Source organism: Tamandua tetradactyla, chromosome 24 (assembly GCF_023851605.1).
Source record: "Tamandua tetradactyla isolate mTamTet1 chromosome 24, mTamTet1.pri, whole genome shotgun sequence".
NCBI lineage: Eukaryota > Metazoa > Chordata > Mammalia > Pilosa > Myrmecophagidae > Tamandua > Tamandua tetradactyla.
In genome coordinates this window covers 40,509,089-40,525,070 of record NC_135350.1, presented here as the reverse complement: position 1 = coordinate 40,525,070, position 15,982 = coordinate 40,509,089, and the positions used below count along the sequence as shown (strand labels likewise).

General features: G+C 36.7%; 1 long non-coding RNA gene across 1 annotated transcript; it reads right to left on the bottom strand.

The window, feature by feature from the left end:
• Nucleotides 1-8,689: 8,689 nt before the first annotated feature.
• On the bottom strand, nucleotides 8,690-15,090 carry LOC143667941 (uncharacterized). Its single transcript, XR_013168203.1, has 3 exons — nucleotides 14,953-15,090; nucleotides 13,097-13,236; nucleotides 8,690-9,477 (listed from the first exon to the last, which is right to left on the bottom strand). It is a non-coding gene; the product is annotated as an uncharacterized LOC143667941 (long non-coding RNA).
• Between the last annotated feature and the right edge of the window lie 892 nt (nucleotides 15,091-15,982).

Sequence of the window (15,982 nt, the reverse complement as noted above, 5' to 3'; positions counted from 1 at the left end):
AGTCAAAGGAACAAACCAATAGTTCAAATGAGATATGAGAGCTGAAACAACTAATTCAGAATGCACGAACAGACATGGAAAACCTCATCAAAAACCAAATCAATGAATTGAGGGAGGACATGAAGAAGGCAAGGAATGAACAAAAAGAAGAAATGGAAAGTCTGAAAAAACAAATCATGGAACTTATGGGGATGAAAGGTATAGTAGAAGAGATGAAAAAAACAATGGAAACCTACAATGGTAGATTTCAAGAGACAGAGGTTAGGATTAGTGAACTGGAGGACGGAACATCTGAAATCCAACAAGATATAGAAACTATAGGGAAAAAATAGAAAAGTATGAGCAGGAACTCAGGGAACTGAATGATAATATGAAGCGCACAAGTATACATGTTGTGGGTGTCCCAGAAGGAGAAGAGAAAGGAAAAGGAGGAGAAAAACTAATGGAAGAAATTATCACTGAAAATTTCCCAACTCTTATGAAAGACCTAAAATTACAGATCCAAGAATTGCAGCGTATCCCAAAGAGAATAGATCCAAATAGACGTTCTCCAAGACACTTACTTGTCAGAATGTCAGAGGTCAAAGAGAAAGAGAGGATCTTGAAAGTAGCAAGAGAAAAGCAATCCATCAGATACAAGGGAAACCCAATAAAACTATGTGTAGATTTCTCAGCAGAAACCATGGAGGCGAGAAGACAGTGGGATGATATATTTAAATTACTAAAAGAGAAAAACTGCCAGCCAAGAATTCTATATCCAGCAAAATTGTCCTTCAAAAATGAGGGAGAAATTAAAACATTTTAAGACAAAAAATCACTGAGAGAATATGTGACCAAGAGACCAGCTCTGCAAGAAATACTAAAGGGAGCACTAGAGACAGATATGAAAAGACAGAAGAGAGAGACGTGGAGAAGAGTTTAGAAAGAAGGAAAATTAGATATGACATATAAAATACAAAAGGCAAATTGGTAGAGGAAAGTACCATCCAAACAGTAATAACACTAAATGTTAATGGATTGAACTCTCCAATCAAAAGACATAGACTGGCAGAATGGATTAAAAAACAGAATCCTTCTATATGCTATCTACAGGAAACACATCTTAAACAGAAAGATAAACATAGGTTGAAAGTGAAAGGTTGGGAAAAGATATTCCATGCAAATAACAACCAGAAAAGAGCAGGAGTAGCTATACTAATATCCAACAAATTAGACTTCAAATGTAAAACAGTTAAAAGAGACAAAGAAGGATACTATGTACTAATAAAAGGAACAATTCAACATGAAAATATAACAATCATAAATATTTATGCACCGAACCAGAATTCCCCAAAATACATGAGGCAAACACTGAAAAGGGAAATAGACACATCTACCATAATAGTTGGAGACTTCAATTCACCACTCTCATCAATTGACAGAACATCTAGACAGAGGTTCAATAAAGAAACAGAGAATTTGAATATTACAATAAATGAGCTGGACTTAACAGACATTTATAGGACATTACACTCCACAACAGCAGGATACACATTTTTTTCAAGTGTTCATGGTTCATTCTCAAAGATAGACCATATGCTGCATCACAAAGCAAGTCTCAACAAATTTAAAAAGATTGAAATCATACAAACATTTTCTCAGATCATAAGGGAATGAAGTTGGAAATCAATAATAGGCAAAGCACCAGAAAATTCACAAATATGTGGAGGCTCAACAACACACTCTTAAACAACCAGTGGGTCAAGGAAGAAATTACAAGAGAAATCAGTAAATATCTCGAGGCAAATGAAAATGAACACATAACATATCAAAACTTATGGGATGCAGCAAAAGCAGTGCTAAGAGGGAAATTTATTGCCCTAAATGCCTATATCAAAAAAGAAGAAAGGGCAAAAATTTGGGAATTAACTGTCCACTTGGAAGAACTGGAGAAAGAACAGCAAACTAACCCCAAAGCAAGCAAAAGGAAAGAAATAACAAAGATTAGAGCAGAAATAAATGAAATTGAGAACATGAAAACAATTGAGAAAATCAATAAGACCAGAAGTTGGTTCTATGAAAAAATCAATAAGATTGATGGGCCCTTAGCAAGATTGACAAAAAGAAGAAGAGAGAGGATGCAAATAAATAAGATCAGAAATGGAAGACGAGACATAACCACTGACCCCACAGAAATAAAGGAGGCAATAACAGGATACTATGAACAACTTTATGCCAATAAATACAACAATGTAGATGAAATGGACAAGTTACTAGAAAGGCATGAACAGCCAACTTTGACTCAAGACGAAACAGATGACCTCAACAAACCAATCACAAGTAAAGAAATTGAATCAGTCATTCAAAAGCTTCCTAAAAAGAAAAGTCCAGGACCAGACAGCTTCACATGTGAATTCTACCAAACATTCCAGAAAGAATTAGTACCAACCCTGCTCAAACTATTCAAAAAAATTGAAGTGGAGGGAAAGCTACCTAATTCATTCTATGAAGCCAACGTCACCCTCATACCAAAACCAGGCAAAGATATTACAAAAAAAGAAAACTACAGACCAATCTCTCTCATGAATATAGATGCAAAAATCCTCAACAAAATTCTAGCAAATCGAAATCAGCAGCACATTAAAAGAATTATACATCATGACCAAGTAGGTTTCATCCCAGGTATGCAAGGATGGTTCAACATAAGAAAATCAATTAATGTAATACACTATATCAACAAATCAAAGCAGAAAAATCACATGATTATCTCAATTGATGCAGAGAAATCATTTGACAAAATTCAACATCCTTTCCTGTCGAAAACACTTCAAAGGATAGGAATAGAAGGGAACTTCCTCAACATAATAAAGGGAATATATGAAAAACACACAGCTAATATTGTCCTCAATGGGGAAAAATTGAAAACTTTCCCCCTAAGATCAGGAACAAGACAAGGATGTCCATTATCACCACTGTTATTCAACATTGTGTTGGAAGTTCTAGCCAGAGCAATTAGACAAGAAAAAGAAATACAAGGCATCAAAATTGGAAAGGAAGAAGTAAAACTCTCACTGTTTGCAGACGATATGATACTATACGTCGAAAACCCGGAAAAATCCACAGTAAAACTACTAGAGCTAATAAATGAGTACAGCAAAGTGGCAGGTTACAAGATCAACATTCAAAAATCTGTAGTGTTTCTATACACTAGCAATGAACAATCTGAGGGGGAAATCAAGAAACGAATTCCATTTACAATTGCAACTAAAAGAATAAAATACTTAGGAATAAATTTAACTAAAGAGACAAAAGACCTATACAAAGAAAACTACAAGAAACTGTTAAAAGAAATCACAGAAGACCTAAAAGGATGGAAGGGCATACCATGTTCATGGATTGGAAGACTAAATATAGTTAAGATAACAATTCTACCTAAATTGATTTACAGATTCAATGCAATACCAATCAACATCCCAACAACTTACTTTTCAGAAATAGAAAAACCAATAAGCAAATTTATCTGGAAGGGCAGTGTGCCCCGAATTGTTAAAAGTATCTTGAGGAAAAAAAACGAAGCTGGAGGTCTCATGCTGCCTGACTTTAAGGCATATTATGAAGCCACAGTGGTCAAAACAGCATGGTACTGGCATAAAGATAGATATATCGACCAATGGAATCGAATAGAGTGTTCAGATATAGACCCTCTCATCTATGGACATTTGATCTTTGATAAGGCAGTCAAGCCAACTCACCTGGGACAGAACAGTCTCTTCAATAAATGGTGCCTAGAGAACTGGATATCCATATGAAAAAGAATGACAGAGGACCCGTATCTCATACCCTATACAAAAATTAACTCAAAATGGATCAAAGATCTAAACATTAGGTCTAAGACCATAAAACAGTTAGAGGAAAATGTAGGGAAATATCTTATAAATCTTATAATTGGAGGCGGTTTCATAGACCTTACACCTAAAGCAAGAGCACTGAAGAAAGAAAGAAAGAAATGGGAACTCCTCAAAATTAAACACTTTTGTGCATCAAAGAACTTCATCAAGATAGTAAAAAGATGGCCTACATAATGGGAGACAATATTTGGAAACGACATATCAGATAAAGGTCTAGTATCCAGAATTTATAAAGAGATCATTCAACTCAACAACAAAAAGACAGCCAATCCAATTACAAAATGGGAAAAAGACTTGAACAGACACCTCTCAGAAGAGGAAATACAAATGGCCAAAATGCACATGAAGAGATGCTCAACATCCCTGGCCATTAGAGAAATGCAAATCAAAACCACGATGAGATATCATCTCACATCCACCAGAATGGCCATTATCAACAAAACAGAAAATGACAAGTGCTGGAGAGGATGTGGAGAATGACGCACACTTATTCACTGTTGGTGGGAGTGTCTAATGGTGCAAGCCCTGTGGAAGGCAGTTTGGCGGTTCCTCAAAAAGCTGAATATAGAACTGCCATATGACCCAGCAATACCAGTGCTAGGTATCTACTCAGAGGACATAAAGGCAAAGACACAAACGGACATTTGCACACCAATGTTTATAGCAGCATTATTTACAATTGCAAGGAGATGGAAACAGCCAAAATGTCCATCAACAGAGGAGTGGCTAAACAAACTGTGGTATATACATATGATGGAATATTATGCTGGTTTGAAAAGAAGTATGCCCCCTAAGAAAAGCCATGTTTTAATATAAATCCCATTTCTTAAAGGTAGAATAATGCCTATTCAATACTGTATATTTGAAACTGTAATGAGATCATCTCCCTGGTTGATGTGATTTAGTTAAGAATGGTTGTTAAACTGGATTAGGGGATGACATGTCTCCACCCATTTGAGTGGGTCTTGATTAGTTTCTGAAGTCCTATAAAAGAGGAAACATTTTGGAGAATGAGAGACTCAGAGAGGGCAGAGAATGCTGCAGCACCACGAAGCAGAGAGTCCACCAGCCAGTGACGTTTGCAGATGAAGAAGGAAAATGCCTCCCGGGGAGCTTCATGAAATAGGAAGCCAGGAGAGAAAGCTAGCAGATGACACCGTATTTGCCATGTGCCCTTCCAGCTGAGAGAGAAGCCCTGACTGTGTTTGCCATGTGCCATCTCACTTGAGAGAGAAACCCTGAACTTCATCGGCCTTCTTGAACCAAGGTATCTTTCCCTGGATGCCTTTGATTGGACATTACTATAGCCTTGTTGTAACTGGGACATTTTCTCGGCCTTAGAACTGTAAACTAGCAACTCATTAAATCACCCCTTTTAAAAGCCATTCCGTTTCTGGTATATTGCATTCCAGCAGCTAGCAAACTAGAACAAATATTATGCAGCTTTAAGACAGAATAAACTTATGAAGTATGTAACAACATGGATGGACCTTGAGAACATTATGCTGAGTGAGACCAGCCAAAAACTAAAGGAGAAATACTGTATGGTCTCACTGATATGAACTGACATTAGTGAATAAACTTGGAATATTTTGTTCATAACAGAGACCATCAGGAGATAGAAATAGGGTAAGATATTGGGTACTTGGAGCTGAAAGGATACAGACTGTGCAACAGGACTGGATACAAAAACTCAGAAATGGACAGCACAATACTACCTAACTGTAATGTAATTATGTTAAAACACTGAATGAAGCTGCATGTGAGAATGATAGAGGGAGGAGGGCGGGAGACATAAATGAAATCAGAAAGAAAGATAGATGTTAAAGATTGAGATGGTATAATCTAGGAATGCCTAGAGTGTATAATAATAGTGAAATGTACAAGGTACAATTTTAAAAATATTTTTGCATGAGGAAGAACAAAGGAATGTCATTATTGCAGGGTACTGAAAATAGATGGTAATTAATATTTTAAAATGTCACCTTCTGTGTGAGACTAAAGCAAAAAATGTTTATTAGTTACAAAATTTACATTTTGACTAGTGCATTTCCTAATATAACTTATGTAGATAGTTTGACTGAATGCCATAAGTACTTGGAATCTCAGGTAAGACATGAGATTTTGTTGGTTTGTTCAGAGTGATGCCCCGATGAATCCCAGAGTGATTCGATCAGTGAGTGGAAAAGTATATGCAAAGCCCCCCTCAGGGATTGGTGAGAACGGGGAGAAATGCAACTTCCCCAAGTTGAATTCTTGATATTCTCACTAGAAGTGGGGACAACCAAAGCCATAGGCAGAGCCCCCAGTCTTGGGGTTTGTTCATATGAAACTTAACCCCACAGAGGACAGGTCAAGTCTGTTTAAAATTTAGGCCTAAGAGTCACCCCCAAGAGAGCCTCTTTTGTTGCTCAGATGTGGCCCCTCTCTCCAGCCAACACAACGAGCAGTCTCACCACCCTACCCCTCTCTACGTGGGACATGACTCCCAGGGGTGTGGACCTTCCTGGCAACGTGGGACAGAGATCTTGGAATGAACGGAGACTCAGCATCATGGGATTGAGAAAAACCCTAGAATGAGCTGAGACTTAGCATCAAGGGATTGAGAAAACCTTCTTGACCAAAAGGGGGAAGAGGGAAATGAGACAAAGTGTCAATGGCTGAGAGATTCCAAACAGAGTCGAGAGGTTATCCTGGAGGTTATTCTTAGGCATTAAGTAGATATCATCTTGTTATTCAATATGTAATGGAGAGGCTGGAGGGAACTGCCTGAAAATGTAGAGCTGTGTTCCAGTAGCCGTGTTTCTTAAGGATGATTGAATAATGATAGAGCTGTCACAATGTGACTGTGTGATTGTGAAAACCTTGTGTCTGATGCTCCTTTTATCTACCTTGTCAACAAAGGAGTAGAACATATGGAATAAAAATAAATAATAGGGGGAACAAATGCTAAAATAAATTTAGTTTAAATGCTAGTGATCAATGAAAGCGAGGGGTAAGGGACATGGTAGGTATAATTTTTTTTTCTTTCCTGTGTTCATTTTATTTCTTTTTCTATTGTCTTTTTATTTCTTTTTCTGAATTAATGCAAATGCTCTAAGAAATGATGAATATGCAACTAAGTGATGATATTATGAATTACTGATTATGTATGGTGTTTTATTTTGTTTATTTATTTTTTATTAATAAATAAAAAAAGAATCAAGATAACTGGAACACAGTTCAACAGTTTTAGGTGCTTTTAGGGTAGAACCTCTTGATTAGGTTGCTTCCATGTATATGTGACACACCCAATTAAGGGTGTGATATTTTGATTAGACTACTTCCATGGAAATGTAGCAAGCCCAACTGTGGGTGTGACCCTTTGATTAGATGCACATGTGACTCCACCCATTCAAGGTGGGTCTTGATTATTTTACTGGAGTCCTTTAAAGAGAAAACATTTTAGAGCAACCTCAGATGCAGATGCAGACGCAGACATTTGGAAATGCAGAAACCCCAGGAGATGTCAGTTGCTGAGAGAGCTGATAGAAGCTAGACAGGAACCAGAGCCAACACAGAGAAATCTGGTGATACTTGGAATGCTCACAGACAGAGCAGATGCCTAGACATGGATGTTTAGAGATACAGAGCCCAGCAGACATCGCCATATGCTTTCCCATGAGATCTTAAGCAAGCTAGAACCCAGAGTTTTGCTCAGGAGAAGCCAAGTGAAGGCTCACAAAGGAAGAGGGCCACTGGAATCAGCTGCTGGAAGAAACAGAACCAAAACAAGGACCAGCAGACATCAGCCATGTGCCTTCCCACATGACAAACAATGGCCTTCTTCAGAATCAAAGTATCTTCCTCTGGATGACTTAGTTTGAACATTTTTCAGGCCTTAGAACTGTAAACTTATAACTTAATAAATCCCCTTTATAAAAGGCAACCCATTTCTGATATATTGCATTCAGGCAGCTTTAGTAAACTAAATCAACAGGGTACAAGATCAATGTACAAGAATCAGTAATGTTTCTATATGCTAGTAGAGAATAATCTGAAGAAGAAATTTTAAGAAATCTGTTTACAATAGCAAAAAGAAAAAAAAAAAGTCAAATACCTACAAATAAATCTAACCAAGGATGTAAAGGACTCGTATATAGAAAACTACAAAACAAATGTAAACCTGGGACATTGTTTTTACCAAAACTATACAAAGTTAACTTCATTCTGGATCATATCAAATCAATTGCTTTGACTCTTTGTTTTCCCCTCCAAAACAGGTCTCTTGTGCCTTAGAGCCATTACATTTTACTTGGCTTAAGCTATAACTAGGGCAAGACTGAAATAATGATCTGTGTCATCTTAAAAAAACCTCACTTATTCAACATGGTGAGGAAAGAAAGAGGCAGTCACCTCATCCTGAGCACTAATAAACAGAAACTGGGAACTAATAGTGATAGACTCTGAATGACTAGTAATTTGATAAGAAAGTTTGTATAATAGCCAAGAAATAAAAGATAATTTACATGCTTTACTAATTTCATCTTTTATAAAATTTGTGCATTTCAATTGATAACTTACATTTTTATTTTGAGCTTACTATTGTGGCTATATTTGACCATGTTACAATATAATTATTGAGGTAATATAAATAAAATTAATGTATTATTTTATGAAAATATTATCATATTATTAAAAAGTAATATTCATTTAAAATTAACTTGAAATAACCAATAAAATTTCCGGATTGATTCCTTTATTACTTAAATATTCATGGAAAGAATTATTGGGACTACATCCAAATAATTTTATCACCCAGCTTCATCATCCATTGAATGCTAACTCTAAATGTACTAGGCCCATCATGAGGACACTAAAGTTGCAGACACCAATGACTGTATAAAGTAGTACCGATTTCCAATCCCCACTTCCCTTGCCTGCCTTCACCAGAGGCTAGAAAAGCTAAATATTTGTTTTCCTATCTTCTTTGTAGCTAGAAGTGGCCAGATGACACATATTATTGGCCAATACTACATAGGAAAAAGAATGCTAAAATGGAGTCTTTGGGTGGAAAATTTTTAATTTTCTATATATAAAAAGGAACAATCAAGTCTGTTCCCACATTTTCTCATCTTTTCTTCAGTATTGAATGAGGAACCAATACCTGGAGTTGCAGCAGTCCTCTTACGATTGTAAGAAGGCCATGAGAATTGCAGTGAGCCTCTTACTACATCATCAGAAACTGTTCTGTATCACTTGGTTTCTTTCCTTCTTTCTTTCTTTTTTCTTTTTTTTGTATCCTGTACGGCGAGGTCACATTCCATTCTTTTTCCATGTGAGTATCCCATTATTGCAGAACCACTTGTTGAATTTTTTATTTTTTCTTTCTTTTGTTTACTTGTTACTTGCTTGTTTGTTTTTGGGAAGTGCATGGGCTGGGAATCGAACCCAGGTCTCCCGCATGACAGGTGAGAATTCCACCACTGAACTACTCATCCAGTTTCTTATATGAGAAAACAACCCTTACTGTTTTAGCCAGTGCTTAACAGATATTTTATTACTTGCAGCTAATACTCTTCCTGATATCTTCCTTCAAAGAGTTCATGGCCTACAGAGAAAAAACATGGTTAGATGCTCAAATTAGGTGAAAATGCTTTAACCCTAAGAAATCTCTATTTTCTTAATTAAGGAAAATGGTACTACAGTTCTCCCTTCCCCAAAATATTCTAATTTTGTGAAAGGGCATGCTGGTGATATCTCAAAGCATCTATTTGATACATAGTTTACAGGTAGAAGAGCTCTTACTTTTGGCTGAAGGACATGGTAAGCCTGTGAGAGTGTGTGTGTTACAGTATGTATGTGCAGGGTGATAATAGTGAAGGGAATGGCACAGCATGGTGCCTAACTTCCTTTATCTCCATCTACACAAAATAGTTAATTTCATCAGAGACTTTGTGATATACTGAACACAAGTAGAACTGCTTCAAGAACCAGTTGAAATACTGATTGAGATGGCAAATCAAGATCGCGGCTTAGCAATGTCCACGATTTAATTCGTCCTCCAGAACAGCTAATAAATAACCAGAAACAGTACAGAACAGCTCCTGGGCCACGTCAGTGACCGGACACACAGCGTATCCTAGTCCGGAACAGCTGCAAGCCCCCCCAGAAACGTGATGATTGCCAGAAGCGATGCATCTGTACAGGAATCCATATACCCTGTTGCTGGTGAGCTATTAAGACTGATGTGTTTTCCTACAACAGAGACTCAAATAGACAAGTACATAATGAACAATTATGACAATAAAACGAGGATAAATTGGTCAAAAAAAAAAAAATGAGCCAGTTGATGACATGTGGCACAGAGGGTGCCCAGCTCTGGCTTCTTGGTGGGGAACTATGGGAACCCTGAGATCAGTGTCCTCTTGATTCCACGCTTGGCTTTCTCAAGTTGGATATCAGCCACAGTACAAGTGACAAGCTCTTTACAAGTGATGTTCAGAAGTAAGACTTTCAGGAGAGAGTTGGAGTGGAAGAATAAAGACTAACATTCTAGAGCACATGTGAGATTTCACTTGGAGAATCCTAGAAATAATTGGAATTGGATAAGAAATTTTCAGGATTCTAGAGGTCCCATGCAAGCAGAAGGGGATAAATTTGCACTATTAATGTAATTGCAAACTGGTCCACAGCCTAAGTTGGTGAGGCCTATTTTAAAGAGAGTTATTATTGGCTAACAGGAGAGACTTTTGGCTAACAGATACTTTAATGTCTCATCCAATTTAAGTTGCCACTGGAGATACTGAGAAAGCTTCCCTATTAAGCATTAAGAGAACTGGACAAGAGAAAGAAGAATCTTTCAAACAATGATGAAGCAAGAAAATTTTCACTGGAAGCTGAGTCACTGGAGTGATTCAGTGACTCTGATCAAAGGATATGGGGTTGTTTGTTTTTTGAAATCAGATTAATGACATAGTTTAGTACCATTTTGTTGGAAAGGTACAAGTCTTTTTCCCTTCCACTGTATAAAACTATGTATACAATATTAATATATCTTCACATTACCCTTCCTGCCCTTTCCCTTGTTCCCCTTCCCCCATCATTCCCTCCATCTCTCTCTCTATTACTCTGTAGAGTAATTGGAACAAGGAGATCAACCAGCAACCAAAAAAGAATAATATTTACTGAACACGAATAAAGTTTGTGCTATACATGGAAATTTTTCAAAACAGAAGTTCTTTTAAATGACCACCACTTAATCAATCACTAGATTAATGATCTCCAGTCTCTCTTATGAAATCTGCAGACTAATGCCTATGACCTCTGGACAGTTATTAATGGACTATATCATAGTACACCTTATGTATCCCCCCCAAGTTGAGTTACAACTATCAAAACCATTCATTCATTCCCTTGAGGGTGCCTATTATAGTTAATTTTATGTGTCAACTTGGCTAAGTTGTTTTGTCAAATGCTGGCCTAGCTGTTACTATGGATGTTTTTCATAGAAGGGATTAGCATCTACAATCAGGAGATCACCCTCTGCAATGTGGGTGGGCTGCATCAATCAGTTGGAGTTCTTAAAAAAATTTTGAGACCTGAGGGTTGCAAGAATCAGAAGGCATTCCCTCAATACAAGAACTTCCACCCATCTCTGACCTCTCCTACAGACTTAGACTAAAGACTTTGACTTTACTATTACTAGAATTTCCAGTTTCCCAGTTGTTCTATGAAATTTGGATTTGCCAGTCCCCACAACTGCGTGAACCAATTTCTTAAAATGAACCTCTCAATACATACATGTATATATACAAATGTCTGTGCATATATGTGTATGCATGTATCAAGAGGTTTTATACACACACACACACACACACACACACACACACACACACATATCCTGTTGGTTCTGTTTCTCTGCAGAGCCCTGACTAATACATTGTCTGAGTGCCTGCTATATGAATAAAATAGACAAAAATTATTGTTATGAAGATTATTAAGAGTTAGTTGTGACAGAAATACCATCTTCTCTATCCAGAGTAAATATTAACCATTCCTTTATCCATTCTTCTTAGATCTTATTTTCTGACACTTTAAGTTATGGATCTTTAAACTCTGGAAGAACAAAGCAGTAGTAGGAAAGGGGCACTACCTTACTGAGTACCTACAGAGGGCAGAATACATTTCTTTTCATGACAATTTCCATTGTTATTCCCATCTCAAGATGAGGAAGCCAAGGCCCCAGGACACGCAGTTCTTTGTCCAGAATTACACATGTAGGTAGCAAGGGCAAGAGCTGAGATTTGAACATGGGTCTGTCAGTCTCTGTGCCAGAACACTCTCCTCCACACCCTTTGCCTTTGCACAATATCGTATAAGGCTTTCACTGTTCGCCTGAGAAATCCACAGACCATGACAGCAGTGTATTATCCAGACAAGGTACTTTTTGGCTCCATGGAGATCCCCTGGCCAGGTAAGCAGGGGCAGTAGACCGGTGTCCCAGGGAAAGTCCTAGAATACCCTGAACCATTAGGCAGCAAGTCAGAAAATCCAAGAGAATGGGTTGGGAAGAGGTCTCAGGAAAGCAGGGAAAGGAACATGTCGATGTGAAAGGGAAAATATATGATGAAAAAATAGCAAACCTGTGATTATTAAGCAGGGTTCTACTCCCAAACAAAATCACTTCCCTAAACTCTATTCATATGCTTGATATATATTAAAAAAAAAACAATCAATTGTGATAGTTTTCCAAATTCTTAATGTCAGTTATTGTTAATGTAGTTAGGTAATTTAATTTTTGTATACTTTATTAAATATAAGTGCAAAAAAGATGCTTGTTTCCATTAAAAAGTAAGTTGAATGCCTTGGAAAGACATATTACTGCCACAAATTATCATGGGTAAAACAAATTGGAATATATTACATAAATATAGAAGTATTCTAAACATAGTATTTCATAAGTGTCCTCAAGTTCTACATTTCCTTTAACAAAAATCAAAACAGAAAATTGTAGATTTTGCATTATGGGAATAGTTTATGTAAAAGAGATAACCTGAAATTCTCAGTAGCAGATCTATAGTCAAAAGGTCTTGGCTGGCCTCAAAAGATTGGCTAGTGAATGTATAATGATAGACTTTTAGTAAAAATAAAATGTTTAAGTTATTATGTTTTATTTTTATAGTTCCTCACTTTTATTAACTTTTCAGATCAGATGAAGAACTACTCACCTTATCAGCTTCAACTCTCTAAGTCAATTCCATTTCTTCTTGCGGTTGTAAAACATGGCAGGTTTAGCATAAATCTGCATTTGATCCAAAGCAGATAACCAATTTCTGTAGTTCGGATCATTTTTCTCCTAGATTTTCTCCTTCACATTATACGGGAAAATATAAAAATCAACATAATCAATTTCTGAAAAGTTTTACAATGCAATTCTTTGCTTTATTAAACACTCTACCTCCTCCTAACAAAGCCTTTAAAAACCAACATTCTTGCACAGCAGCTCACTTCCACCAAACACTGCAAAATTACACTCTTTAAAACAGAACATAAACTAGAAAGCTTAATTTCTGTCTTGCTCTCCATTTCTGAGAACACATTTTTTAAAAAATCAAGATTAGCAGCCATGAACCCCAAGGCAAGTCCCTGTAGATGACAGCATATTCATATTAAATTACTTTGTGTATGTTCTAACATGGCTAAGTTTCAAAAAACAGGAGAGTTAATGCTATCTGCCATACTCCCCTCAAACAAATTGAATAGGTGGTTACATAACTTGCCAAGACAAGTAGTAGAAATGAGTCAGAGACAGGACCAGCCCTAAAATTGTGCGTTAGGCAATTTGACTTCAGTACCACACCCCTTTACTACAACATATATTTTCCTGGTCTCTTCCCTTGGTATCATCAGCCCTGAGGGTCACCCCCGTCCTATCCACATACTACTGGCCCCCTCCCCCCACCCCCTGTCACACACACCAAATTCCTCTCACTCTTTCTCATCACCGTAAAAAAAGAGCTTTCCCTCTTTACTCTTTCCCTTTTGTTAATTAAAATTTCTCTCTAGTGTCCCTCCCCCTCAGGGTTTAAAGTGACAACTACTTAATCTGATGAACCAATCCACACTAATATGCTTAGAGAGAAAGCTGGAAGGTAAAGTGAATTTTAACTATGACCTTCCAAATCTAATATCTTTGCAGTTTAACTCCTTAGGGACTGAAAACGACACTTTTCAACAGAGGCATTTAGGGGAAGGAAATGTTTTGGTTCAGATAGAACCTCGAAGCACCTGATAATTCAAGTAGAAATCAGTTCAGCCTAACATGTAACCGGCCGAAGTCAAAGTAACTAATTAGCCCTGATCAGTTTGGGGCCAATAAGGGAATCTGGAAGAGCCAAGTATCTAAAGAAAGTTGCTTAGCAAGGAAAGGAAGACGTTACAGGAGCACATTAAATTTTTCTGATTTAATCTTTCATAGGGTTAACACTTCTGAAGTCAACTTTAGAGCAAAAGAGATCATTTTCAAAAATTACCTCAATAAGTATAAAATATTCACTCACTCCAAAGTCCTGACCATTTTATTGTTGTTTGTTTGATTTTGTTATAGTGCACTAAAGTTTACAAATAATTTTCATAAGTATATTTCATTTAATCCCGCTGAATGTCTAAAGAATATTACTAGCTGTTACATGTGTAACATGTTAGCTATTACTAGTTTCTCTATTCCATAAATAAAGTTCAAAGAAGTTAGGTAACTTGACAAGATTTGTACTTAGGGATTCTGAGTGCAAATGCTGTGCTCTTTTCATTGTACCGAACTACCAGGCTGCCTCCCAACCTTTTAATCTACCTGTGCCATTGTTGTCATGTATCTCTACATCCTAGCGGCATTCTCACATTTTAAAGAGGGTTCAGCTACTACCAAAAAAAAATATCCTGTTTATTCAAAGAACCTGGGGGTAATTGTAGTTCTATCTGGTTTCTGTCACTACATTTTTTCCCTAGCTAATTCTTGGTTCACTGCGAGGCGTTACTACATCATAAAGTCTTCCTTAAGCACCGTCAGAGTTTGTCCTCCAATTACCTGCTCATGTTTTGGTGGATTACTTATCTTGCTTCTGCTTCTCATCTGGGTAAGGTTCCCATCACAGTCTTTACTCCGTAACAAGAAAGGATAATATACCTATAATCACTTTTTGAAGAGTGCTTTGAAAACTACTTTTTTTTTCTTTGCTTTGTGTATATGTTATACTATACAATTAAAAAAGTTTAAAAAAAAAAAAAAGAAAGGATAATATGTTTCTGGCTTTAAAGGGGGGAAAATACTTACATAGTTGGTACAAGCCAGAATACAAATATTTCACATTGAGATGAACACAAGAAACCAGCTGAGAAAACATTGCTATTTGCAGATTTAGATGAGCCCAGAATTCATTTCAATGTTTGTGGTAAAATGTGGAGCTTCTAAATCATTGGTATTTAAAGCACTCAGTCTAAACATTATTGAGAGATATAGACAGATTCCTTTGTGAATTTGCCAAAATGTGCAGATGCTTTTCCTAGAAAAATGCACAAGCACACATATTTGTCATGCAGTCTTAGGGGTTCATTAATGGGGTAGTCTATGGGTTCTGCATAAAACATTCCTGAATCACAGGGTGTCACAAGAATGGTCCCTAAGTAATGAAAATCCTGAGGCCATGGGCCACTTGGAGCCCAAATAAATTTGTGTTATGACCAGCTATCGAATTTCTTCATTAGTAAGAGTAGCAGTCTATGTTGCTCTTTTATAACGAAAGTGACACATGCTTGTTACAAACATTTAAAATTAAAACATTTCAGAAATGCAATGTTTCCTATAATTCTAATCCTCAGAGAAACTATTTTTAACAGCATACATATATTTCCATATATATTTAATTATATATGTGTGTATATATATATTTTAGACAGAAATCAACATCACACTGTATGCAACTTGATTTGTCACTAAATAATATGTATGAATGGGTTGTCATGTATTTAATCATTCTGCTACTACATTTATTTTGTTTGCCACTTTATAACTACAACCAATACTGCACTGAATATGCTAATCATAATTCTACACATTT